This window comes from Theropithecus gelada, chromosome 15 (assembly GCF_003255815.1).
Source record: "Theropithecus gelada isolate Dixy chromosome 15, Tgel_1.0, whole genome shotgun sequence".
NCBI classification, from domain to species: domain Eukaryota; kingdom Metazoa; phylum Chordata; class Mammalia; order Primates; family Cercopithecidae; genus Theropithecus; species Theropithecus gelada.
The window spans coordinates 49,681,202-49,708,031 of record NC_037683.1 but is presented as its reverse complement, the minus strand read 5'-3'; positions in this window follow the sequence as shown (position 1 = coordinate 49,708,031).

Here is a 26,830-nt window from a genome sequence, read left to right as displayed (position 1 = left end):
AAGAAGGAAAAGGGAAGAAATCTCAACTACACCCCTCTGTGTTTCCCACCTACAATGAGAGCGTGAGATTGGATGAAATTGGATTCACCAGCTTCTCTCACTACCTCAACATGCTAGGGATTCTTCTTATAATTGGGATACATACATAGCCACCACTTTATGATGTGCAAGGCCCATTCATTTATTCATTCATTCAGGAAAGTTTCATTCACATCTGGTGTACAATATCTAAGTAAAAATGGGTGCTAAGAACAGAGATGATAATCACTATTTTATAGATGAGAACAGAGGAAAGGGTTATAAACTTGATCAGACATAGCCAAGTAGAGTAGGCAGGATGCAGAACCCGGGGCTTCTGGTTCCTAGCTCACTTCTCTTTCTACCTCATCTCAAATATTCCAAACATCAGTAGCCAAAAATATCATACGAGGCTATTTTTGTTTGTAGCACTTCAGCAAGATGTCCCCAAGGTACAGCATAGAGTAGAGCAGTAAAGTGGCCAGACAAGAGGGTGGTAGAATGGCAGCAAAAGGAGTGGGTGTAGGTCAGTCTGAAAGTTTTTACCATACTATTTTCCTTTACATGGATCTACTATTTGTTTACTTTTTATTTCCTGAACTGCAATCCTCTCTACAGCAAACAACTAGTTATTTTTGTATATCCCTCATACTCAAGATCATTCATTCAAAAATTCTGAACTACTCCTAGGTTTTCTAGGAGAGCCTTGACTTTATTCCTTCCCATGTCAATACATACTAAAATGTTTCAGAAATTCCAGTACATCACAATTCAAACTATGTGTCTGAGACTGCCTCTCATTCTCAGAATATTTCCCCTAAATCCTTTGTTATATAAGATTTTTGTTAACTACCACATTGTACATATACCATATAAAGAGTTGTTTTGCATGCAATAGGCACTTAACAAATGCCTTTTGGTTAGATTTCTATATTGGTCAGCTTGGGCTACTATAACAAAATTTTGTAGACGGGGTGAGTTCAACAATAGGAATTTATTTTCTTGTAGTTCCAAAGGCTGGAAGTCTGAGACCAGAGTGCCATCATGGTTGTTGTCTGGTGAGGGCTGTCTTCTAAGCTTGCAGATGACCACCCTCTCAATGTGTTCTCACATGGCAGAAAGAAAACCAACAAGCTCTCTGGTGTATCTTCTAATAAGAAATCTTGCCCTCATGACCTCATCTAACCCTAATTAATTCTCAAAGGCCCCATCTCCAAATACAACTCATTTCGGCATCAATTCTAAAGACTAAAGTCTAATTTAAATATCATCTAAATTAGGTATGAATGAGACTTGAGATATGGTTTGTCCTAAGGCAAAATTCCTCTCCAACTTTGAACCTGTGAAACCAGACAAGTTATGATGCGGTTCCGAAACGCAGCGGTGGGACAGGCATAGGATAGACATTCCCATTCAAAAAGGAAAAAATGGGAAAAAAAGAAAAGGGTGATGGGTCCCAAGCAAGTCTAAAACCTAGTAAGGCAAATTTCATTGAGATCTTTTTTTTTTTTAATTATTATTATACTTTAAGTTCTAGGGTACATGTGCATAATGTGCAGGTTGTTACATATGTATACTCATGCCATGTTGGTGTGCTGCACCCATCAACTCGTCAGCACCCATCACCTCGTCATTTACATCAGGTATAACTCCCAATGCAATCCCTTCCCCCTCCCCCTCCCCCTCCCCATAATAGGCCCCGGTGTGTGATGTTCCCCTTCCCAAGTCCAAGTGATCTCATTGTTCAGTTCCCACCTATGAGTGAGAACATGCGGTATTTGGTTTTCTGTTCTTGCGATAGTTTGCTGAGAATGATGGTTTCCAGCTGCATCCGTGTCCCTACAAAGGACACAAACTCATCCTTTTTTATGGCTGCATAGTATTCCATGGTGTATATGTGCCACATTTTCTTCATCCAGTCTGTCACTGATGGACATTTGGGTTGATTCCAAGCCTTTGCTATTGTGAATAGTGCCGCAATAAACATACATGTGCATGTGTCTTTATAGCAGCATGATTCATAATCCTTTGGGTATATACCCAGTAATAGGATGGCTGGGTCATATGGTACTTCTAGTTCTAGATCCTTGAGGAATCGCCATACTGTTTTCCATAATGGTTGAACTAGTTTACAATCTCACCAACAGTGTAAAAGTGTTCCTATTTCTCCACATCCTCTCCAGCACCTGTTGTTTCCTGACTTTTTAATGATTGCCATTCTAACTGGTGTGAGATGGTATCTCCTTGTGGTTTTGATTTGCATTTCTCTGATGGCCAGTGATGTCGAGCATTTTTTCATGTGTCTGTTGGCTGTATGAATGTCTTCTTTTGAGAAGTGTCTGTTCATATCCTTTGCCCACTTTTTGATGGGGTTGTTTGTTTTTTCCTTGTAAATTTGTTTGAGTTCTTTGTAGGTTCTGGATATTAGCCCTTTGTCAGATGAGTAGATTGCAAAAATTTTTTCCCATTCTGTAGGTTGCCTGTTCACTCTGATGGTAGTTTCTTTTGCTGTGCAGAAGCTCTTTAGTTTAATGAGATCCCATTTGTCAATTCTGGCTTTTGTTGCCGTTGCTTTTGGTGTTTTAGACATGAAGTCCTTGCCTATGTCCTGAATGGTATTACCTAGGTTTTCTTCTAGGGTTTTTATGGTATTAGGTCTAACATTTAAGTCTCTAATCCATCTTGAATTAATTTTCATATAAGGAGTAAGGAAAGGATCCAGTTTCAGCTTTCTACTTATGGCTAGCCAATTTTCCCAGCACTATTTATTAAATAGGCAGTCCTTTCCCCATTTCTTGTTTTTGTCAGGTTTGTCAAAGATCAGATGGTTGTAGGTGTGTGGTATTATTTCTGAAGACTCTGTTCTGTTCCATTGGTCTATATCTCTGTTTTGGTACCAGTACCATGCTGTTTTGGTTACTGTAGCCTTGTAGTATAGTTTGAAGTCAGGTAGTGTGATGCCTCCAGCTTTGTTCTTTTGAGTTAGGATTGTCTTGGCAATGTGGGCTCTTTTTTGGTTGAGTTTCTTCACAGAATTGGAAAAACTGCTTTAAAGGTCATTAAGATCTTAAGGCTCAAGAATAACCCTCCTAATGCTGAAATCTGGGTGAAGTCAAAATAATTTAAAATTTAAATAATAAAGAAAAAAATAACTCTCTTTGGTTTGATGCTCCACCCATGCCTTAAGTTCACAACACCAGTCCTATCCACATGGCTGTGGCAGCTCTGATGATCCCTGAATCCCCTTTGGGGTTGTTCTTTCCTTTGCTTGAAAAATGGTGCAGTTTCACAACCAAATATCTCTACGATCTAGTCCTACAAAATCCAAGAAGTCCAACAGCCTTCCTCCAATCTGTCCTGCTTTCTCTTGCCTCCTTTAGCTCCAACTGGCAGTATCTTTGCTAGTATAATCCCATCTCTATTCCTGATTTCTGCTGAGATGGCTGGTTATATCTATGAGTCACACCTGGCTCTCTTTATCGAATGGTTGTTCAGCCACACCCTCAGTGTTTGCTTCAGAAAAAGTTTATCATTTTTGCAGTACAGATATCCTGATAATTTTGCATCTACATGTTCTGGTTGCTTTCTGCATAAAAATTCCTTCTTCAAATAATCTCTCTCACTTTTCATATTTTACTATAAGCAGTCTTGAGCAACCAAACTGTTCCTTCAATATTTTGCTTAGAAATGTCCTCAGCTAAATATCCAATTTTATCACCCACAAGCTCTACCTTCCACAAGACATCAGAACATAGTTCAGTCAAGTTCTTTGCCATTTTATAACAAGACTTATCTTCCTTCTAGTTTCCAATAACACATTTTTCATTTCCATCTGAGACCTCCCAGAACTGACCTTAACATTCATATTTCTAGCATGTACCCCAAAACACTTATGGCCTCTATGCATTATTCAGTTTCAAAGCTGCTTCCACATGTGTAGGTATCTGTTACAGCAGAACTCCACTTCTTGTTACCAAAATCTAGATTAGTCGGGGTCTCCAGAGACACAGAACTAATAAGATAGGTAGGTGAGTAGATGATAGATGGATGGATGGATAGATAGATAGATAGATAGATAGATAGATAGATAGATATAATAAAGAGGTTTAGTATAGTAAATTGGACTGTGCAATTATGAAGGCCAAAAAGTCCCAAGATCTGCAGTCAGCAAGCTAGAGGCCCAGCAGAGCTGACGGTGTAAGTTCTGTCTAAAAGCAAAAAGGTTTGAGATCTAAGAAGAGCCAATGTTTCAGTTTGAGTTTGTAGGCCAGAAAAGACCAATGTCCCAGCTCAAAACACTTAGGCAGGAGGAATTCCCTCTTACTCAGCCTTTTTGTTCTATTCAGGTCTTCAATCATTCAATGGGGCCCACTCACATTTAGAAAAGACAATCTACTTTACTCAGTCTAAACAGTTCAAATGGTACTCATCCAGAAGCACCCTCACAGACACACCAGGAATAATTTTATCCAAATGTCTGGTCACCTTTTGTCCCAGTGGGGTTGACACATAAAATTAACCATCACAATTTCAAAACCAAGTAAGTATTAAAATTCTAAATTCCACGTTTCTTAAGTTCATGATTTCCCTTTCCTTTTTATTCTGCTATTCAATTTTCTAGCAAGCTTACCACTAGGGTGCTTCTGCTTCTTTTCTTCCCTGGATACCATCCTCCCTTTTTCCCAGCCCCACCCAGCTTCTTCCTAACTCTGGTTGATTTTTTATTCTTCTCTCTCTCTCTCTCTCTCGAATTTGTTTCCAAGAATCCTTCCATCAACTATTACCTCTTTCACAAGGAGATGTTAAGCTGTGCCCAAGGCAATATAATATTGTTTCTATAAGCAATGATCCCAGAACAGCCACTAAACCCAGCAGTGCCAAGTGACTAATAATCATGAGCTGGAGATTTTAGCCTGTTTAAAATTGCAGGGTATTCTCATAGCGCTCATCTGCTTATCTCTCTTTTGAGAACGAGTAGTGCATGCCTTCCAGCCTCTTCCCTCTGATAATGGTATTTCTGGTCCATGTCATCCAGCTCAGTGCTACTTGCAAAGCCACAGGTGCCAGAAACCTATGTTCACAGATGCTTGAACCTAGGAGAAACTGCCAGTACTGCTGGTAGTCAGGAGAGTTTGTTTACCCTTGTGTTACAAGGAAGATATTCTGTTACTGCCATACCTGTGATAATGGCCACCTTGCGCTGAGAACTCACACAGAACAGGGCTGGATAGGTACCATGCAGGAGAAATTATTTGGCTGTGATTCAGAAAAGGAGTCCTGGAAAAATCTAAATCACACGTATTAATAAAATGCATTTTCATGAACAAAGGTTCAACACTCCTTTCTTGGTAATTACATCTGCCAAGACAATAAGCTTAACTTCCCTTCCATTCAAATTCTCTATGTTACCCCCTTTCTGATTGGAAAAATAGACACTGAATCAACTTTAGAATTTTTCATAAAATTGTAAGGGAATGCTCTTATTTAGGGATCATTTAAGCTGCCTCATTTACACAGGTGAAGAAACTAAGATTCCTTGGAGTGAAACGAATTGCTCAAGTCATAAGTGAAAGGTAGACCTGGCACAAGAGCCCAGACCTTTTTCCTCCTGTGCTGCAGCTACCATATACCATGGACAGTGCCTCCCCAACTTCCATGACCTGCTCTACCACTCCCTCAGCAGGATAGTTGGCCCCTCTAATGGTCAGCTAGTTTACAGAAAGTTAGACAATAATTCTTTTCATTTTATCCAAATAAGAGACAAATAAAAAGCATGCACTGATCTTCTGAAACTACTGTTATAAACATATGCCACAAAGAGATTATTTTTCTATCCAACAACTTACAGATAATGTCTTAATCATTTCTTTTATCAATCTCAAAATTCAGCCTCAAATAGAATTATGTAATTATGAGAAATTTTCCTGATAATGTCAGCAAGAGAAAAGGTCATCTATTTTTAAGAACACCTTTTCTCTGTAACAAGGAGCCTCTAATTTTTTAGTGTTATTTTTCAGTTCACTTTTTCCCATGATACTATATAAAAGTCTTTCCTTAAATCCCGAGTTTCAAAAACTAGCACAAGTCTGTATTATGCCATGGCCCTACAGCCCCTGCCACCTCCCCTAACTTCTCACTCTGCTCATTATCAATCCTACACAGAGCTGGGGCAAAGCAACAAGCTAGGACTGAGAAATGATCAAATGTCTCAGTTCTGCAGCCATCTGAATTTTCACTTGTTAACACAGGGTATGAACTTGGGCACTTCTCACAGCCTCCTAAATCTTCCACTCTTGGGTGATGCTACCTCCGTTAGGCAGAGCTCCTTAAACTCATCTTAACAAAAGTTAAAAGATGCATCTGGTTCGAAGAGAATCCGGAATATTCTAACTTATTTAATTCTCTCTTCTTGGTCTTGAAGATGGTGTTTAATCTCATCCTGGTCTTTACCTTGCCTATGCCTTGTCCCAGTTTGAATGGCCTCAACCATCATACCTTGTTTTGATTAATGCCATTAACAACATGAGTTTTAGAGGGAGACAAACTTCGTTTTCAGTCTGACTCTGTTCCTATTAGCTTTGTGACCTAGGCAAATCAGTAGAAACAAAGTTACTATGTCGCTTAGCTTCAGTTTCCTCACGCTTTAAATGGAGGACATAAAACTTGCCTCAAATGGTCCTTGTGGGGGTGAAATGAAATAATGTATATGAAACATTTGGCATAGTTTCTGGCACATTGTTAGTGCTCTTATTATGTAGAAGAGAATATGAAAATATTTTCTCTTGGCTAATTTCCACATCTCTTTCTTTTTCAACTTTTTAGTTTACATTTGGGGGTACATGTGCAGGTTTATTACCTGGGTATATTGTGGATGCTGAGATTTGGGATATGAATGATCTTATCACTCAGGTAGTGAGCATAGTACCCAACAGGTAGTTTTTCAGCTCTTGCCCACCTCCCTCCCTACCTTCTCTCTAGTAGGCCCCAGTGTCTATTGTTCTCGTCTTTATGTCCCTGAGTACCCAGTATGTCCATTTAGCTAAATGAGAGCATGCATAATTTGGTTTTCTGTTCCATTGTTAATTCACTTAGGATAATGGCCTCCAGCTGCATCCATGTTGCTGCAAAGGATCTGATTTCATTCTTTTTTATGGCTGCATAGTATTCTATGATGCATATGTACCACATTTTCTTTATCCAGTCCACCATTGATGGGCACCTATGTTGATTCCATGTCTTTGCTATTGTGAACAGCATGGCAAGGAACATGCGCGTGCGTGTGTCTTTTTGGTATAATTACTCATTTCCTTTTGAATACATACCCCGTAATGAGATTTCTGAATTGAATGGTAGCTCTGTTTTAAGTTCTTTGAAAAATCTCCAAACTGCTCTCCAGAGTGGCTGAACTAATTTATATTCCCACCAACAGTGTATAAGCATTCCCTTTTGTCTGCAGCCTCGCCATCATCTGTTGCTTTACGACTTTTTAATAATAGTCATTCTGACTGGTGTGAGATGGTATCTCATTGTAGTTTTGATTTGCATTTCTCTGATGATTATTGACAATGAACATTTTTTCATGTTTCTTAGCCACTTGTCTGTCTTCACCCATTGTGCAGGCTTGGTGGGATGATATAACAGGGCATTTTCCCTCCCACTACAGAAGCCGTAGAGGATCTATGAGAGCCTCTTTTTCCCACCCCAATATCTGAATTGAAGAGGTTCAGGCAATAAAGGGAGCATATGGTTTAAGTTCTGCAGTATAGAAAATTCACATTTCCTATATATGGTTCATGAATGTATCTAATCAATTACTATTTATTGAACACCCTGTGTCGAGTTCAATGCTAGACTCTGGGGGATTAATTAACAACACTATTCCTGCCCTCATAGGGATTACAATGTAGTAAATAATTCCAAGAAAGTGTCCAAAGTGCAATAATAGAAGTATGGTGAGACCAGAGTGCAAAGAAGAGAGTAGACATTTCTACATGGAAAGCTCAGAAAACATGTCATTGAGATGTACTGAGCATTGAGAAATAATCAGTATGAGGGGAAGGATGTTCCAGATAATAAAGCAGGATTGACACAATTATGGAAGTGTTAAACAGCAAGAGAAATTTTAGGGTCTCAAGTCATGGCTGGAGCATAGAGTGGGAAATGAGGACTAGAGGAAGCTAGCTTTTAGAAAGATGAATGATCTTCTGCAAATTTCTACATGTTAGGATATTTCAGATTTTTTTATTTTAAAAAGTTAAATACAAAAATAAAGGAGAGTCAAGGGGCTTAAAATGAATTGTTGTTCCCAAACTAAGGAGCTCCAGCTATAATATGAAAATCCTAGGGAACCACCAAAATACAGTAAGCAAGGACTGTGCAATCAAATCAACATTTTTGAGGATTAAATATTGATTTGGAAGAGAAAATTGGAGTCAGGTAGGCTTGAAGTTGCTATAGCCAACCCCATTAGGATTAAAGAGGTTTGCTGAGAACAGAACCTGGTGCTCACTCCCTACATCTTTAAAAAGGAAGAGGTAATGATGCCTTACTTCTTCATTGCCCATTCCATCTGTACAACATGAAAAGACAGGCAATTGGTAGGATGGAGATGAGGGGATAAAGGCCTAGGTATTAAGACTAAGATGATAAACTGGCAGGAAATTCCTTTATGTAGATGTAAGGCAGGCTGTCCGCAGGGAGATGCTGGATGGTTTAGTTAAGTCATGGCAGTCACTTTTATTGAATCTAACTTTTACCTTTCCCCCCAGTGAGAAATGTATGATAGGAATTGTTTACTTGTCCACAACCATGGTCTTCTGGGAAGGTCCAAACTATCTGCAATCTCAGAAACTTAGGAGAGAGCTCTCAAGTTGTAATTGGCCAGATTTGACTTTGTCTTTTCTTTGGGAGTGGCACTTCATCAGATGGGTCTCCTGGAAGATAATGATGAATCCGTCACTAAGGAAGGCATCATGTAGAATCAAAAACATTCAAACTGAAAGTTATTTAAATAAAACTAAGTTGTTAAACCAAAAAGGAGGGGTAATAATTTTTTAACTTTGTCATGTAGAGGGTGGGAGAATTAATTCACTTGTTTGTGTAAAGTGCTTTAAAGATAAATTGTGCTGCTAATGTGCCAAAACTCATTTTTATTATGCTTATTTGCTGTGTCCTGCATAAATATTTAATAAGTACTCTGGGAAGTAACTCTTGTTTAATCTATCATCCCTTTTCCTATTAGTAGATAGTGTACAACAGCTTAACTCTCCCCTTGAATACATTATTTTTAAAAACACCTCCAAGATAGTTTTCTATCAACCAAGCAATAATCCACAAATAAATTATTATAACATTTTTATCTTTCTTATAAATAAAAATCACAAAGTATGGTAGAACCTATGTGTTAGAGCTCCTTCAAGGTAAAATATGAGTTAATTTTTCTCTGCACCATTGTGGCAATACTCCAATTCATCATTGCCAAGGAAAGTTTTTTTAATAAAGATGAAATAATGTAGGTTATTCTTACTCAACTGTTTTTAAGCATTAATGACCATAAAACATGCCTTATTTCTAGAAACAAAGGCTTCACAGATTAAGAAAAAAACTCCTGTTATCATTCAAAGGTAACTTTTAGTCAGCAAGCTTCATGCTCCATTAATTAATCTATTTATAAGGAAAAAGAGAAAGGAGTAACAACACCTCTTTTCACTGGATTTTTATCCCTTAAGTGAGATCAACATAGGCCCCAGGCTCTGGCCAGGGCACCCAGCCTGGCTGCACTGAGGATCCCTGGCAAGCTTTCTTCTTGATCTGTGTTTCCCTGGACATCTCCCTGTAGCCAGCTGTGCAGATGAGCACCTTAGCCTTTCACTGCAGCAAGTGCAGACCCACATGTGTGCACAACACCTGGCACTAGCAGGCAGAAGGCAAAAAGCCAGCAGATAATTCATGGCAAGTAATGTTGGCAGAAAAATAGCAGGAAGGAAGCAAGGGAATAATGTTTAGGAGAAAAGGCATGTACAAGGTTCTCCTTTATAGGCTGTAAGATTACAGTGTGTCCATCACACTTGCAGATGGACATGAGAACAGAGAACTTCCAAAGTCTTCATATGTTTTCAATTGTTGCCAAGAGAACTCTGTGTCCCCAGTACACTAATTATGGGTCCAGCTAGTTCTGTACCACCAACCGAAGGAACATGCAACTAATTCCAAAATGCAGGATAATTCCCTTCCTAGATGAAGTCTTAATGACTTGGCCAGCTGTCCCTTTATCAGTGGAAAGGCCCTATCTGGAGGCCAGGCTCCAAACAGAAATAAATGGTGCTACCTTTTCCTCTACCACACTTGTCTCTACTGCTTCAACCAAACCAGAAAATCTGATCCTACTTAGCCTTAGAAAATTTCTCGTAGCCACGGGGGCAGAATCAAAGTTAGTGTCATTGCTTTTTTTCCCCAAGGTCTTGCCCTTTTGCCTACTTTAGACTTGAGCTTATCATGAAGACATAGGTCTCTCTGTGCAGGTGGAAGAGGCTATTCTGTGCCTTTGACTCAAGTTTCCTCAAAAGGGTGAAATGGTATATAGGTTAAGCCTGATAGCTTGTTTGTCAAGCTTAATTTGAATCTTAGCTCTATCACATGAGCTGTGTGACCTTCAGCAAGTTAATCAACATTTCTGAGGTTCAGTTTACTCACTTGCAAAATGAGGAAATAGTACTGCAAGGATTAAATGCCAGCTTTTACTGTATTCTTCATCTAATATGCAGCCAATCATATATAAATATAGAAACAGTGAATTTAATGCAAATTTTTAAAATGCTAATGTTTTAGAGTAATATGTATTCATACAAATATACATCACTCTATTCTTCAGTATCAAACCAAAATTTAAGTGAAGCCATCTTTGAGAATCTAAGCCATTTTCATCTGTAGCCATTTTCAGTCATGCATGTTTGTTTTTCAAAACCTGTGCTCATCATGTTAACTGTGTTGGCAATTTCAGTTTGACAATATGATCACTTAGCATTCAGGACTGCTGTGTGTGTTTGTACAGGTTATGCACTGACAGCATTAGAAAATGTCATTCACATAGACTATGGGACATGTCTAAAAATACCACATTTTCTTCAATGAATGTGTATTTCCAGAAGTACACCTGCTCTTCATGAAAGCTACTAGAGTCAGATAGAGCGGAGTATTCAGCACCTGCAGGATCAATGTCAATATGATGCATGATTTGGTTAGATCAACCTCTTTTCACTTTGAAGATTTTTATGTATGTAAGAATATAGAGCTGATTGACATTTTAATGAAAGAATTGTTTGTAACCGTAAATATAATTATTTTACACTGCTGAAAGAGACAACATGAAAGATGCCTGGACTTTATTAAGGTTTTTGAGAAACATTTGTTCTGTTCGATGTTCTATTATTGAATGACCAACAAATAGTCCAAAATAATTTTCAAATCCTAACCTTGCTTTCTGAATTACACATATCATTATTCAAAGTTTATTAAGCCCAGAAGAAATATTAAATATATTAAATAGCTATTCTTATAAAGTTATTTTTAAATATAATACATTTAACTAATCATAAAATATTATATACTCATTGCAAAGAATTTTGGAGGAAAAAAGTGAGCACAGAAAAAAAAAGTCGATCAAAATCACACATATTATCACCCATAGATAACCTCTCTAACGATTTGGCTATATTTATTCCCAATTTTCTTCAAATGATATATATATATATGTAGTTTTTATACAAATTCAAAATGATTAAATTGTGCACTTTTTTCCCGTAAGTTATTGGGGTACAGGTGGCATTTGGTTCTATGAGTAAGTTCTTTGGTGGTGATTTGTGGATTTTGGTGCACCCATTACCCAAGCAGTGTACACTGCACCATATTTGTGGTCTTTTATCCCTCACTCCCTCCCACTCCTCCTCGCAAGTCCCCAAAGTCCATTGTATCATTCTTAAGCCTTTGCATCCTCATGGCTTAGCTCCCACATATCAGTGAGAACACACGATGTTTGGTTTTCCATTCCTGAGTTACTTCACTTAGAATAATAGTCTCCAGTCTCATCCAGGGCACTGCAAATGCTGTTAATTCATTCCTTTTTATGGCTGAGTAGTATGCCATTTTCTATATTTAAATATATATGTATATGTATCATATATATGTATATATGTGTGTTTCTATATGTACATGTATACATATATACATGTACATATATGTACACACACATATATATGACAATTTCTTTATCCACTTGTTGATGAATGGGTTGGTTCCACGATTTCGCTATTGTGAATTGTGCCACTATAAACCATGTGTGCAAGTATCTTTTTTGAATAGTAACTTCTTTTCCTCTGGGTAGACTGGGTAGATACCCAGTAGTGGGATTGCTGGATCAAATGGTAGTTCTACTTTTAGTCCTTTAAGGAATCTCCACACTGTTTTCCATAGTGGCTGTACTAGTTTACACTCCCACCAGCAGTGTAGAAGTGTTCCCTGTTCACCAGATCCACACCAACATCTACTGTTTTTTGATTTTTTGATTATGGGCATTCTTGCAGGAGTAAGGTGCTATCGCATTGTGGTTTGATTTGCATTTCCCTGATCATTAGTGATATTGAGCATTTTTCATATGTTCATTGGCCATTTGTGTATCTTCTTTTGAGAATTGTCTATTCATGTCCTTAGCCTACTTTTTGATGGGATTGTTTCTTTCTTACTGATTTGTTTGAGTTTGTTGTAAATTCTGGATATTAGTCCTTTACCAGATATATAGATTGTGAAGATTTTCTCCCACTCTATGGGTTGTCTGTTTACTCTGCTGACTATTCCTTTTGCCATGCAAAAGCTCTTTAGTTTAATTAGGTCCCAGCTATTTATCTTTGACTTTATCGCATTTGCTTTTGGATTCTTGGTCATGAAATCCTTGCCTAAGCCAATTACTAGAAGGGTTTTTCCAATATCATCTTCTACAGTTTTATAGTTTCAGGTCTTAGGTTTAAGCCCTTAATCCATCTTCGTTGACTTTTGTATAAGGTGAGAGATGAGGTTCCAGTTTCATTCTCCTACATGTGGCTAGCCAATTATCCCAGCACCATTTGTTGAAAAGGGTGTCCTTTTCCCACTTTATGTTTTTGTTTGTTTTGTCCAAGATCAGTTGGCTGTATTTGAGTTTATTTCTGGGTTCTCTATTCTATTCCATTGGTCTATGTGCCTATACGTATACCAGTACCACGCTGTTTTGGTGACTGCAGCCTTAGAGTATAGTTTGAAATCAGATAGTGTGATGTTTCCAAATTTGTTCTTTTTGATTAGTCTTGCTTTGGCTATGCAGGCTCTTTTTTTGGTTCCATATGAATTTTATAATTTTTTTTCAAATTCTAAAGATGATGAATGATGGTGGTATTTTGATAGGGATTGCATTGAATTTGTAGATTGCTTTTGGCAGTATGGTTATTTTCACAATATTGATTGTACCCATCCATGGGTATGGGATGTGTTTCCATTTGCTTGGGTCATCTATGATTTCTTTCAGCAGTGTTTTGTAGTTTTCCTTGTAGAGGTCTTTCAACTCCTTTGTTAGGTATATTCTTAGGTATTTTTTTTTTTTCTTGCAGCTATTGTAAAAGTGGTTGAGTTCTTGATTTGATTCTCTGCTTGGTTGTTGTTGGTGTGTAGAAGAGCTACTGATTTGTGTACATTAATCTTGTATCTGGAAACTTTGCTGAATTCTTTTATCAATTCTCGGAGCTTTCTGGAGGAGTCCTTAGGGTTTTCAAAGTAAACAATCATATTGTCAGCAAACACTGACAGTTTGACTTCCTCTTTACTATTTTGAATGCCCTTTATTTCTTTCTCTTGTCTGATTGCTGTGGCTAGGGCTTCCAGTACTATGTTGAAGAGGAGTGGTGAGAGTGGGCATTCTTGTCTTGTTTCAGTTCTCAGAGGGAATGCTTTCAACTTTTCCCCATTCAGTATTATGTTGGCTGTGGGTTTGTCTTAGAGGGCTTTTATTACATTAAGAGGTATGCCCCTTGTATGCCGATTTTTCTGAGAGTTTTAATCATAAAGGGATGCTGGATTTTGTGGAATGCTTTTTCAACATCTATTGAGATGATCATGTGATTTTTGTTTTCATTTCTGTTTATGTGGTGTATCACATTTATTGACTTGTGTATGTTAAACCATCCCTGAATCCCTGGTATGAAACCCACTTGATCATGGTGGATTATCATTTTGATATGCAGTTGGATTCAGTTAGCTAGTATTTTGTTAAGGATTTTCGCATCAATGTTCATCAAGAATATCGGTCTATAGTTTTCTTTTTTGGTTATATCCTTCCCTCGTTTTGATATTAGGGTGATGCTGGCTTCATAGAATGAATTAGGGAGGGTTCCTTCTTTCTTTATCCTGTGGAATAGTGTCAAAAGGATTGGTACCAGTTCTTCTTTGAATGTCTGATAGAATTCTGCTGTGAATCCATTAAGTTCTGGACTTTTTTTGTTGGTAATTTTTAAATTACCATTTCAATCTCACTACTTGTTATTGGTCTACTCAGGGCATCTAATTATTCCTGAGTTAAGCTAGGAGGGTTTTATTTTTCCTGGAATGTATCCATCTCTTCTAGGTTTTCTAGTTTATGTGTGTAAAGGTGTTAATAGTAGGCCGGGCGCGGTGGCTCAAGCCTGTAATCCCAGCACTTTGGGAGGCCGAGGTGGGTGGATCACGAGGTCAGGAGATCGAGACCATCCTGGCTAACACGGTGAAACCCCGTCTCTACTAAAAAATACAAAAAACTAGCCGGGCGAGGTGGCGGGCGCCTGTAGTCCCAGCTACTCGGGAGGCTGAGGCAGGAGAATGGCGTGAACCCGGGAGGCAGAGCTTGCAGTGAGCTGAGATCCGGCCACTGCACCCCAGCGTGGGCGACAGAGCGAGACTCCGTCTCAAAAAAAAAAAAAAAAAAAAAAAAAAGGTGTTAATAGTGACCCTGAATGAACTTTTGTATTTCAGTGGTATAATATGTCCTGTTTCCTTTCTTATTGAGGTTATTTGGATTTTCTCTCTTCTTTTCTTGGTTAATCTTGCTAATAGTCTATCAATTTTATTTATCTTTTCAAAGGACTAACTTTTTGTTTCATCTATCTTTTGTATTTTGTTGTTGTTGTTGTTTAAATTTCATTTAGCTCTGCTCTGATCTTGGTAATTTCCTTTCTTCTGCTGGATTTGGGTTTGGTTTGTTCTTGTTTCTCTAGTTCCTTGAGTTATGACCTTACAATGTCAGTTTGTGCACTAAGCTTAGGGCTATAAACTTTCCTCTTACCACTGCCTTTGCTGTATCCCAGTGGTTTTGATAGGTTGTGTCATTGTTGTCATTTACTTTGAGGAATTTTTTAATTACCATCTTGATTTCGTTTCTGACCCAATATTCATTCAGGAGCAGGTTATTTAATTTCCATGTATTTGCATGGTTCTGAAGGTTCCTTTTGGAGTTGATTTCCAGTTCTATTCCACCATGGTCTGAGAGAGAGCTTGATATAATTTCAATTGTCTTAAATTTATTAAGGCTCATTATATGGCCTATCATATGACCTATCATGGAAAAGTTCCGTGCACTGTTGAATAGAATGTGTATTCTGTGGCTCTTGTATGAAGTGTTCTGTATATATCTGTTAAGTCCATTTGTTCCAAAGTATAGTTTAAATCCATTGTTTCTTTGTTAACCTTCTGTCTTGATGTACTGGCTAGTGCTGTTAGTGGAGTGTTGATGTCCCCCACTATTACTGAGTTGCTTTGTATCTCATTTCTTAGGTCTATTAGTAATTGTTTTATAAATGTGGGAGCTCCAGTGTTAGGTGCATAGATGTTTAGGATTGTGACATTTTCCTGTTGGACAAGGCTTTTTACCGTTATATAATGTCCTTCTATGACTCTTTTAACTGCTGTTGCTTTAAAGTTTGTTTTATCTGATATAAGAATAGCTATCCCTGCTCGCTTTTGGTGTCTATTTGCATGAAATGCCCTTTTCTTCAGAACAGCTTTGTTCTGTCATATTACCAGGGTTGATTTTCTGCTTGTTTCTCATTTGGGTATGCTGTGTCAGAGGGAAGGTCTAGGGCTGAAAGCTGTTGTTCAGATTCTTTTGTCCCATGGGGTGTTCTCTTGATATAGTACTCTCTCCTTTTTCCTATGGATGTGGCTTCCTGTGAGCCAAACTGCAGTGATTATTGTCTCTCTTCTGAGTCTAGACACCCAGCAAGTCAACCGGGCTCCAACCTGGTACTGGGGGTTGTCTGCACAGAGTCCTGTGATGTGAACCATCTATGGGTCTCTCAGACATGGATACCAGCTCCTGTTCCAGTGGAGGTGGTGAGGCTGGTGCAATGGACTCTGTGAGGGTTCTTAGCTTTGGTGATTTAATGCTCTATTTTTGTGCCGGTTGGCCTCCTGCCAGGAGGTGGCACTTTCCAGAAGGCATCAGCTATAGTAGTGTGGAGAGGGACAGGCAGTGGGCAGGGCCCTAGAACTCCCAAGATTATATGCCTTTTTGTCTTACATTACCAGGATGGGTAGGGAAGGACCATCAGGTGGGGGCAGGGCTAGGCCTGTCTGAGCTCAGACTCTCCTTGAGTGGGTCTTGCTGCGGCTGCTGTGGGGGATGGGGGTGAGATTCCCAGGTCACTGGAGCTGTGTACCTAGGAGGATTATGGCTGCCTCTTCTGAGTCATGCAGGTTGTCAGGGAAGTGGGGGAAAGCCGACAGTCACAGGCCTCACCCATCTCCCATGCAAACTGAAGGGTCAGTCACACTCCCACCATGCCCCCACCCCAACAGCCCTGAGTCTGTTTCCAGATGGAGGGTGTGATAGGCTTGAAAACTTGCCCCAGGCTACCTGCCTCCCAGCTGAGACAGAAAAGGTCTTGGTTCTAGCCCCACCTGCAGAGTCTGCAAACCAGATTTGTGCCCTCCCCCAGGTTCTGGCCAGGAGGCTTCTCATTCTGTTCAAATTGTTACAAAGTTCAGCTAGAGATTTCCTTCTCCCTGTGAAGTTTTACGCCCTGCTCCTCTGGTCACCCTCCTGATGGATCCCTGTGGTGCCAGGCAGGAATGGCCTGCTAGAGGACACAGCGAGCTCCCAGGGCCTTTCTGCTGCTTCCTCTACCCTTGTATTTCACTCAGCTCTCCAAATTGTCTCAGCTCCAGGTAGTCGGAAACTTCTGCAGACAGACCTTCAGGTTCTCCAGTGGGGGTGTGTTCGGGAGAAGAGGGTCTCCTTTTCCCACTTCTGCAGTCAGGGCACTCACAGTATTTGGAGCATCTCCGAGGTCCTGCAGGAGCAGTTCACTTCCTTCAGAGGGTCTGTGGGTTCTCTTGGGATTGCTGGTTTGTTCTTGCAGTTGAACTGGAGCTAAAATTCACAATGTGAGCTTCCGCAAGCTGCTCTGTCTGGAGCTGCAACTAGTCCTGCCTCCCAACTGCCACGATGATCGCCCTAAATTATACACATTTTTAATTTTAACATCATTAACCTTCTATGAAATACCTCCCCAAATATCTTTTTAAATGACTGCAAAAAAAAGATCTAATAAGATATTTTGGTTGCTGTTAATTTTTAACTATTATAAATAATATTGGGATAAATGTCTTTTACAAAAATCTTTGATTAAATATCTGATGACTTTTTTATAAGACAGATTCCCTAAAGTTTCAAAGGAACCTGTTAAAAACTTTGTCACACCTTGCCAGTTTCCTTCTATAAAATTTACACCAAATACATTCCTCCCAGAACAGTATGAAAGCATTCACCTTTTTTACATCCTTGCCAACACTAGGCTTTTTCACTATTTCTGGCATTCAGTTTATATTTGTTGCTTACCTACAGTGGCCAGATCCTGGGCTATGGCCTCAATAAATGCAGCATAGTAGAAGAAACAAAAGCATAAATGAATAAAAGAACCTATAAGTAAATAAAGTGAATAAATATGATTTATGATGTTAAAAATAAGTATGTGGCCGGGCGCGGTGGCTCAAGCCTGTAATCCCAGCACTTTGGGAGGCCGAGACGGGTGGATCACGAGGTCAGGAGATCGAGACCATCCTGGCTAACATGGTGAAACCCCGTCTCTACTAAAAAATAACAAAAAACTAGCCGGGCGATGTGGCGGACGCCTGTAGTCCCAGCTACTCGGGAGGCTGAGGCAGGAGAATGGCGTGAACCCGGGAGGCGGAGCTTGCAGTGAGCTGAGATCTGGCCACTGCACTCCAGCCTGGGCGACAGAGCAAGACTCCGTCTCAAAAAAATAAAAATAAAAAAAATAAAAAAAAATAAAAAAATAAAAATAAGTATGTAAAATGAGTCTGACAAAAGATGAGGCAACTGCCTGAGAATTAAAAAAAAAAAAAAAAAACCTTGAGTTACAGCAAGTAGTAGTACAGCCCAGCTGGGAAGGCCTTCTTCCTTAAAAATATCTTCTAGATATTAAAATTTACTTCTGGTATATAATATTTTAAATGCCATCCCACAAATGAAGAGCAAGCATACCACTTCCAAAAGCTGGCCAACCAGTGGAAGCCAAACAGAACTTTAACCAACATTTTGTGACAGCCAAGGAAAAGAATCTTAACAATCCTGAGCTAGATCCAAACCTGGCAATGAGTACGTGGATGGCAAATTCAAATATGACCCAGTGAGGCACTTTCTGCTCTTCAGAGGCAGACTTTACACAGGTTTAGGAAGATTTGCTGAGCATTTTCCGGTAAAAGGCACTAACATTTTTGTAAGCCTTCTAAGATCAGGAAAAATGTATTTAATTTAGAAATAATGCAGGTATATTAATACCTAAAATTTCAATGCAACATAGGAATTTAACTACAAAATTCTGGTGTAAGTCAAAGAAAGCCGTGAAGCTAAAATCAGCAAGCCTCTTAACTATAGAGCAGTAAATGTGGCCAAAAACATTTAAATAAAACATAAAGCAAAACTAAATTGAATAAAAAAGAATTTAAAACACTGCCAAATGCAAAATTAAGCTCTCTTGTTCTCTCATTTTGCGGTTAATTTACCCCCATTACAACATTACAACCCTTTGGTCTATTATTTGCCATGAATTTTACTGCCAGGATTTTAGCTGCTTTTTAATATGCCCTCAGTTTTATACACATACACACACAGACACACACACACACACATATATGAGGAGTCTTCAAAAAGTTCATGGCAAATGCAAATTATGGAAAAACTATACGTGTATTTCAAATTTTTTGCACCAAAATAAACTCATACTAACTTGTTATATATAACATGTCTGAACAGGATCTAGTTTGAGGCACTAAGAAGAATAAGACAGTCTACAGCCATGCCAGCTTGAATGTGCCCAACCTTGTCTGATCTCAGAAGCTAAGCAGGGATGGGTCTGCTTAGTACATTGTATGAAGGATAAGACGACAGTTTGAAAAGAGCCCCTATCAAAGCAATATAAATTCTGCTAAAATTGAAGCAAGAACAAACACCAAATTTCAAGTAATGTTTGGGTACAAGAATGATGAAATCATTGATGCTTTATGAAAAGTTTATGGTGAAAAGTCCCCCAAAGAAGTTTACAAATGGATAACTCATTTTAAGAAGAGATGTTGAAGATGACACTCATAGCAGCAGACCAACCACATAAATCTGGAAGGAAAATATTAATCATTTGTGCCCTAACTGAAGAGGACAAACAATTAACAGCACACATAACAGCCAACGCCATAGACAGGTCAGCTGGTTCAGCTTACACAATTCTAAAGTTGAGCAAACTTTCCACTCAAGGAGTGCCAAAGCCATTGTGCCTAGATCAGCTACAGACAAAAGCAGAGCTGTCAGTGGACATTTTAAACAGGTGGGATCAAGATCCTGAAGTATTTTCTCAAAGAATTGTATCAGCAAGTGAAACATGGTTTTACTGATATGACCTTGAAGACGAAATACAAAGCATTGGCTACCAAGAAGTGGAAGTGGTTCAGTCAAAGCAAAAGCAGACCAGTCAAAAGCAAAGGTCATGTCAACAGTTTTTAGGGATCCTCAAGGCATTTTGCTGTTGACTTTTCCCGCGGGGCCAAAGAAAGATAACATCTGTTTATTATGAAAGTGTTTTGAGAAAGTCAAATCTTTAGCGGAAAAATGCCTGGGAAAGCTTCACCAGAGAGTCATTCTCCACCATGTCAACGCTCCCGCTCATTCTTCTCATCAAACAAGGGCAATTTTGCAATTTATAGTCCTGGTTTGGCTCCCTCTGACTTCTTTTTGTTTCCTAATCTTAAAGGACACCAATTTTTCTTCAGTTAATAATGTAAAAAAGACTGCATTGGCACGATTAAATTCCCAGCACTTTCAGTTCTTTTGGTGGATGGACTAAACAGCTGGTGTTATCACTAATAAAAGTGTCTTGAATTTGATGGAGCTATGTTCAGAAATAAACTTTAGGTTTTTTATTTTTATCTTTTAATTCTAGTTTTCTATGAACTTTTTGAAGTTTCCTTATACATCACATTAGGGCATAAATTACCCCAAGAACAAAAGAAAAAATATTTGTACCCTAAGCAATGCGTGCCTGGCACGTTCTGCAAATGCCCCCAGTATCCAGAATTATTTGCGTGTGAATAATCCTACCTTGGGCTATTCTTCAAGAAACAAATAGCAAAATATAGATGTTAAAATATATTTAATGAGAGTCTAAGATGATTCATTTTTGCTTTAAGTTTCAACACTGAATTAGAGCACTGAGGAGGAATATAAGATAGTTAAGGGCCTAAAAGTATGGATCTGAATTTCTACTGAATAATTAAAATCCATGTGCCTTCGCAAATCACTTAACCTTTTGTAACCCTATACAATGTGTGTTAGGAAAATAATGCTTAACCACTAGAGTTATTGTAAAAGTTAAATGAAATAATGCATGTAAAGTATGTTAGCATACAGTACAATATTAGTAGTAGTACAAATAAGTTGTTGTTTTGATTACTTAAGTATTATGCTTACGGAGCAATTCCTGGTCCTCCTAGATTTCACAGCAAATTCTTGTTGAAATATGTAGGGTGTTACAATCATTCAGAGCTTTTTGCCCAAATCCAAAACCTGAAAAATATCATTCTCTCCTTGTGTGCAGTTAGTTTCTAATATTAGATGATTTTCTAAGCCTACCAAGTATTTCTTATTTCTGTTCTTAAGTGTATACAGTATGGTTCATGAGAACGTATAGATTCATAGCCTGTAGAAATAAATGCTTTTCAGGTTTATTAGTCAGAATTGTTTGTTTTAAGAATTTTTTTTAAGATGTGTCAAAATCACAAAAACCAGACCATCTCTGAGAGGCAGGGGAACCATCTGCTCAGATCCATATTGGCACTGCTCTCCCTCCAGACCACTGCTCTCCCTCCAGAGCAGCCTGTTCTGAAAGGATGAGGACCCATCTCGAGTGGCTACAGATCCTGGCTCAGGTGATACCTTTCTTAGGTAGACTATATTGATAGCCAGAGGAATGATAGAGTACTCTCTTTTAATTGTAAAGATGATGTCACTCCACCTGGCTCTTCCTTGAAGCATTCTACAGCATAGAATGGAGCAGAATGTCTGAGGTCCCAGATCCCTAAAATTAGTGAGAAAATGAGGGACCCTTAGATGTAGCACCAAATTGTTTTTTGAATCAAAGTTTACAAAAGGCCTTGTCAGAAGCTTCTGTCTAAGGAAGCATAAGCTTCTTAGCCACAATAAGAAGATGCAAGATTCCAAGGAAATCAAATGGTGAAATTTGTCTGAATAATGTTTTGAGGAATGATCAAAATACAGTATGTATTTGGAGAATAACTAAAATTCTAGGACGGAAGCTCTACTTAATTTCATTCTTCATTCTAACTGTTTTTCCATTTACATACACAACTCAGAGAGATGGGAAGATCAAAAAGACAGAAAGAGTGAAATTCTGTTTAATTGCAGGATCTTATGCTCACAAGAAAGTTGAAGGCCTGAATCCTTATTAAAAGTTTAATCTGTATCTTCTTTATAGCAACACAGTTAGTTACACTTGGGACAGTTTTATATCTATCTTGGCAAGTGAATTTAATCCAGGAAAATGCATTTGCTTACTATTCTCTTGGACAAACAAATTGTTGGTGTGCCTTGACATTCTAGAATAGTAACTCTCATTATTTTCTCTGTTGTTATTCACAAACTTTGACATCTTCCTGTCAGTAACATTATCCATGCAATTCATCAAAGCTTCAGTTTTAACATAAACTCCTCAAACACACCTCACTTGTGAAGTGTCCTCACTGGCTTTCTTCTGTTATATCCCTTCAAGTTAACTTCCAGCTGACAAGTCAAGTTTTTTTTTTTCTTTTCTGTAACCATTAATCTTCACTGAAAAGCTGTTCAAATGCCTTCCAACAGCTTCAGGGGCAGAACCTCCTGCTGGCATTCATAACTCTCATAAATATTATTGGGATTGTGTACGTACATCAGAGAGAGATTTTTAACCCCAGAGAACATGAAAGGAACAACAGCAACTTCATTCTGATTGAATATAAGTTGTGCAACTGAACACAGGAGACAATGCATGCAGAAAATTAGTTAGCAATTGAAAGGGCAAACAGGTGTTCCACATGGGCTCTGCTTCTAGGAGGAAATAAGAATGTCACACTTTATTGCGTATTATTGTTACTTATTATTACACCTTATCTCTTCTAGTAAACGATAAACTTCCTGCAAGCAGCATCTTTGTATTAAGTATGAAGTATTTGTCAGGCATTCAGAAAATGTTTGTGAATAAATGAATGGAAGAGTAGATAAATGAGTAGATACATGGGTGGATGAATAAATACCTTCTGAAATAAAGCCTATATTATTCACATTTCAAAAAAATAGTCTCTAGTAAGAACATACTCCTTAATACCAAAACAAGCAAAATATTCTAAGTCTTTTTGGAAAGCACTGTCACATTATTTGTGTGTGTGCGTGTGTGTATTTATCCCTCAAAGCCACCCACATAATTTTTGAAGATCACTGTTTTACAGATTAAAAACATCACTGTATTTTTTAAATCTTGGTGTTAGTTGCCTGGCCATGCACTGGAGCCTTAGAGCATTTTCTAAAGAAATAGTTCCTGTGGAAATAAGTGAGGGAAGATTATGACAGGGAAAAAGAAACATTTCTAACAAATTGGGTCAAAAAGAAAAGAAGATTTAATACCCTCAAAAACTACTTACATTAATGCTCAGAACATTTATATAGGAGCTAGAGGAGGAGGGATAAAGCTCTTGTGATTAAGAGAGTATGAATTTAGAGTTGTGAAATTAGGCTTACTACATTTGAGTATTCTAGTGAGAATCATATTCTAACAGAGAGAGTATCAGAGTGTTTCTTCTGCTTTATTATTTCAGTTCTACTTCTAGCAAGCTAGCCAAGTGAGTTTGCTGGTCTGTGATGATTCTCTATAAACTTTCATAGTGTTAAACAGCTCGGAACACTTCTTAAAGCCCTATGCAAATCCTAGTTTCTTCCCCAGACACTGGAGCTATTTGAAAGGGAATGCTAAAGGTTCTAATTGAAAAGTAGAAGACATCTGAGATGAGAGGGGTAATTTCATCAAAGAGATGATAGAAAAAAAATAAAACCATAACAGAGACAAAGAACGTCTTCAACAGCTCATTTGTAGACTCAACACAAATAGACTTGAAGAAAGGTAAGTAAGAGTAATTACCCCAAACGAAATCCAGCAAGGAATAAAAAATGAATAAAAACTTTCAAGAGAATAGAAAATCCAAGAGCTGGGCAGTAATATTTTGGAGGACAAGAAAGGGAAAGAGGGGCAGAAGAATGTATGCAAAGAAATAATGGCCAAGAGTTTTCTAAAATTTATAACAGCCATGAAACAGTGTATCTAAGAAACTCAGAAAACACCATGATAAATACCAAAACAAAAAAAGATCTAGACATAACATATTCAGACTGCTAAAAACAAAGACAATGACAAATCTTTGAAAGATGATCAAATATAAAAGAAAGTTTATATATAGATGAATAAAGATAATAATTACAACAAACTTCTTACCGGAAATATCTGCACCAGAAGACAATACCATTAAAGTGGTGAAAGAAAAAACTCTCAACCCAGAAATCTATACCAAGCAAAAACATTTTTCAAAAATGAAGGAAAAACAAAGACTTTTTAAACAAAAACTGAGGAAACTTGTTTCCAGCAGACCTACTGTACAAGAAATATTAAATTTCTCCTTGTGCACTGTTAGTAGAAATATAAATTTGTACAGCCATTTTGGAAAATTCTATTCTCAAAAAACTGAAAATCGAATTTACCATATGACCAAGCAATCTCACTTCTTATTACCCAAAAGATTTTAAATCAATTTGTCTAAGAGATGTCTGCACTCCCATGTTTATTGCAGCACTAGTCACAATAGCCAAGTTGTGAAATCAACCTAAGTTTCCACCAACAGACGAGTGGATAAAGAAGATGTGTATACACACAATAGAATACTATACTGCCTTTAAAAAGAAAAGAGTTCTGTCATTTACAAAAACACAAGTGAGCCTGGAGGACATTGTGTTAAGCAAAATAAGCCAAGCACAGAAAGACAAATATTGCACGTTCTCATTTATATGTGGAATCTAAAACAATAAAATTTGCAGAAGTGGAGAGTAGAATAGTGATTGCCAGAGACTGGGAGTTTTAGGGAATAGAGGAGATGATAGTCAAAGGGTACAAGGTCTCAGTTAGACAGGAGGAATAAGATTTTTTTAGATCTATTCTACAGTATAGTGAATATAGTTAATAATAGTGTATTATATGTTTCTAAGTTGCTAAGAGTACATTTCGAATGTTCTCATCCTAAGTATTTGAGGTAATGGATATGTGAATTAGCTTGATTTAATTACTCCACATGGTACGTATAAATCATAACATCACTGTGTTCCCCATGAATATATACAATTATAGTTTGTCAACTTATAATAAAATTCTTAAAAGAAATTCTAAAAGTTCTTCAGGTATAAATAATATATCAGAATGAAAATTTGATCTATAAAAGAAACCAAAATACAGGAAATGAATAGATAAATGTAAATTCAAATTATATTTTCTTATTTTTAATTGCTACATAGCAAAAATAATAGCAATATATTATATGTTTATAGCATATAAAAACACTAAAAGAAATGACAATAGCACAAAGGATGGGGAAAAAGGAATTGAGAATATACAATAATAAGATCTTCATGCTACACATGGAGCAGTATAATATAATTTGAAGATATGTTTCATACATATGTCAAAAGCCCTGGGTTGAACTAAAATAAAATTTTTAGTGGTACAAATAATGTCAATAGAGGAGACAGAATAATTTTTTTAAATGCTCTAGGTAGAAAAGGGGGCAGGGAAGCAAAGAAACAGATGGAAGAAATGGAAAATAACCAGCAAAATGGTACATTTTAATCCAGCTATATCAATGATCACATTAAATGTGAATGATTTAAGGAGAGTAGTTTAAAAGACAATAATTTCATATTGGATTTAAAAAGCAAGACTAAAATATATGTTATCTACAGTAAGTTGACTTTAAGTTTAAAGACATGTAAGTAAAAATGAAAAGGGTAGAGAAAGATATACCATGCAAAAATTCTACAAATGAAAGCTGGATAACTATATTAATATCAGACAAAACAAGCTTCAGAAAATGAATAACATTTTTTATGGCTGCATAGTATTCCATGGTGTATATGTGCCACATTTTCTTAATCCAGTCTGTCACTGACGGACATTTGGGTTGATTCCAAGTCTTTGCTATTGTGAATAGTGCCACAATGAACATACGTGTGCACGTGTCTTTATAGCAGCACACGTATTTATAATCCTTTGGGTATATACCCAGTAATAGGATGGCTGGGTCATATGGTACTTCTAGTTCTAGATCCTTGAGGAATCACCATACTGTTTCCATAATGGTTGAACTAGTTTACAATCCCACCAACAGTGTAAAAGTGTTCCTATTTCTCCACATCCTCTCCAGCACCTGTTGTTTCCTGACTTTTTAATGATTGCCATTCTAACTGGTGTGAGATGGTATCTCATTGTGGTTTTGATTTGCATTTCTCTGATGGCCAGTGATGATGAGCATTTTTTCATGTGTCTGTTGGGTGTACGCATGTCTTCTTTTGAGAAATGTCTGTTCATATCCCTTGGCCACTTTTTGATGGGGTTGTTTGTTTTTTTCTTGTAAATTTGTTTGAGTTCTTTGTAGGTTCTGGATATTAGCCCTTTGTCAGATGAGTAGATTGCAAAAATTTTCTCCCATTCTGTAGGTTGCCTGTTCACTCTGATGGTAGTTTCTTTTGCTGTGCAGAAGCTCTTTAGTTTTGTAGGGACATGGATGCAGCTGGAAACCATCATTCTCAGCAAACTATCACAAGAACAGAAAACTAAACACCACATGTTCTCACTCATAGGTGGGAACTGAACAATGAGATCACTTGGACTCGGGAAGGGGAGCATCACACACCGGGGCCTATTATGGGGAGGGGGAAGGGGGGAGGGATTGCATTGGGAGTTATACTTGATGTAAATGACGAGTTGATGGGTGCTGACGAGTTGATGGGTGCAGCACACCAACATGGCACATGTATACATATGTAACAAACCTGCACGTTGTGCACATGTACCCTAGAACTTAAAGTATAATTAAAAAAAAAAAAGAAACAGATAGACCAATGGAATAGGTTAGAGAACCCAGAAATAAAGCTGCACAGCTACAA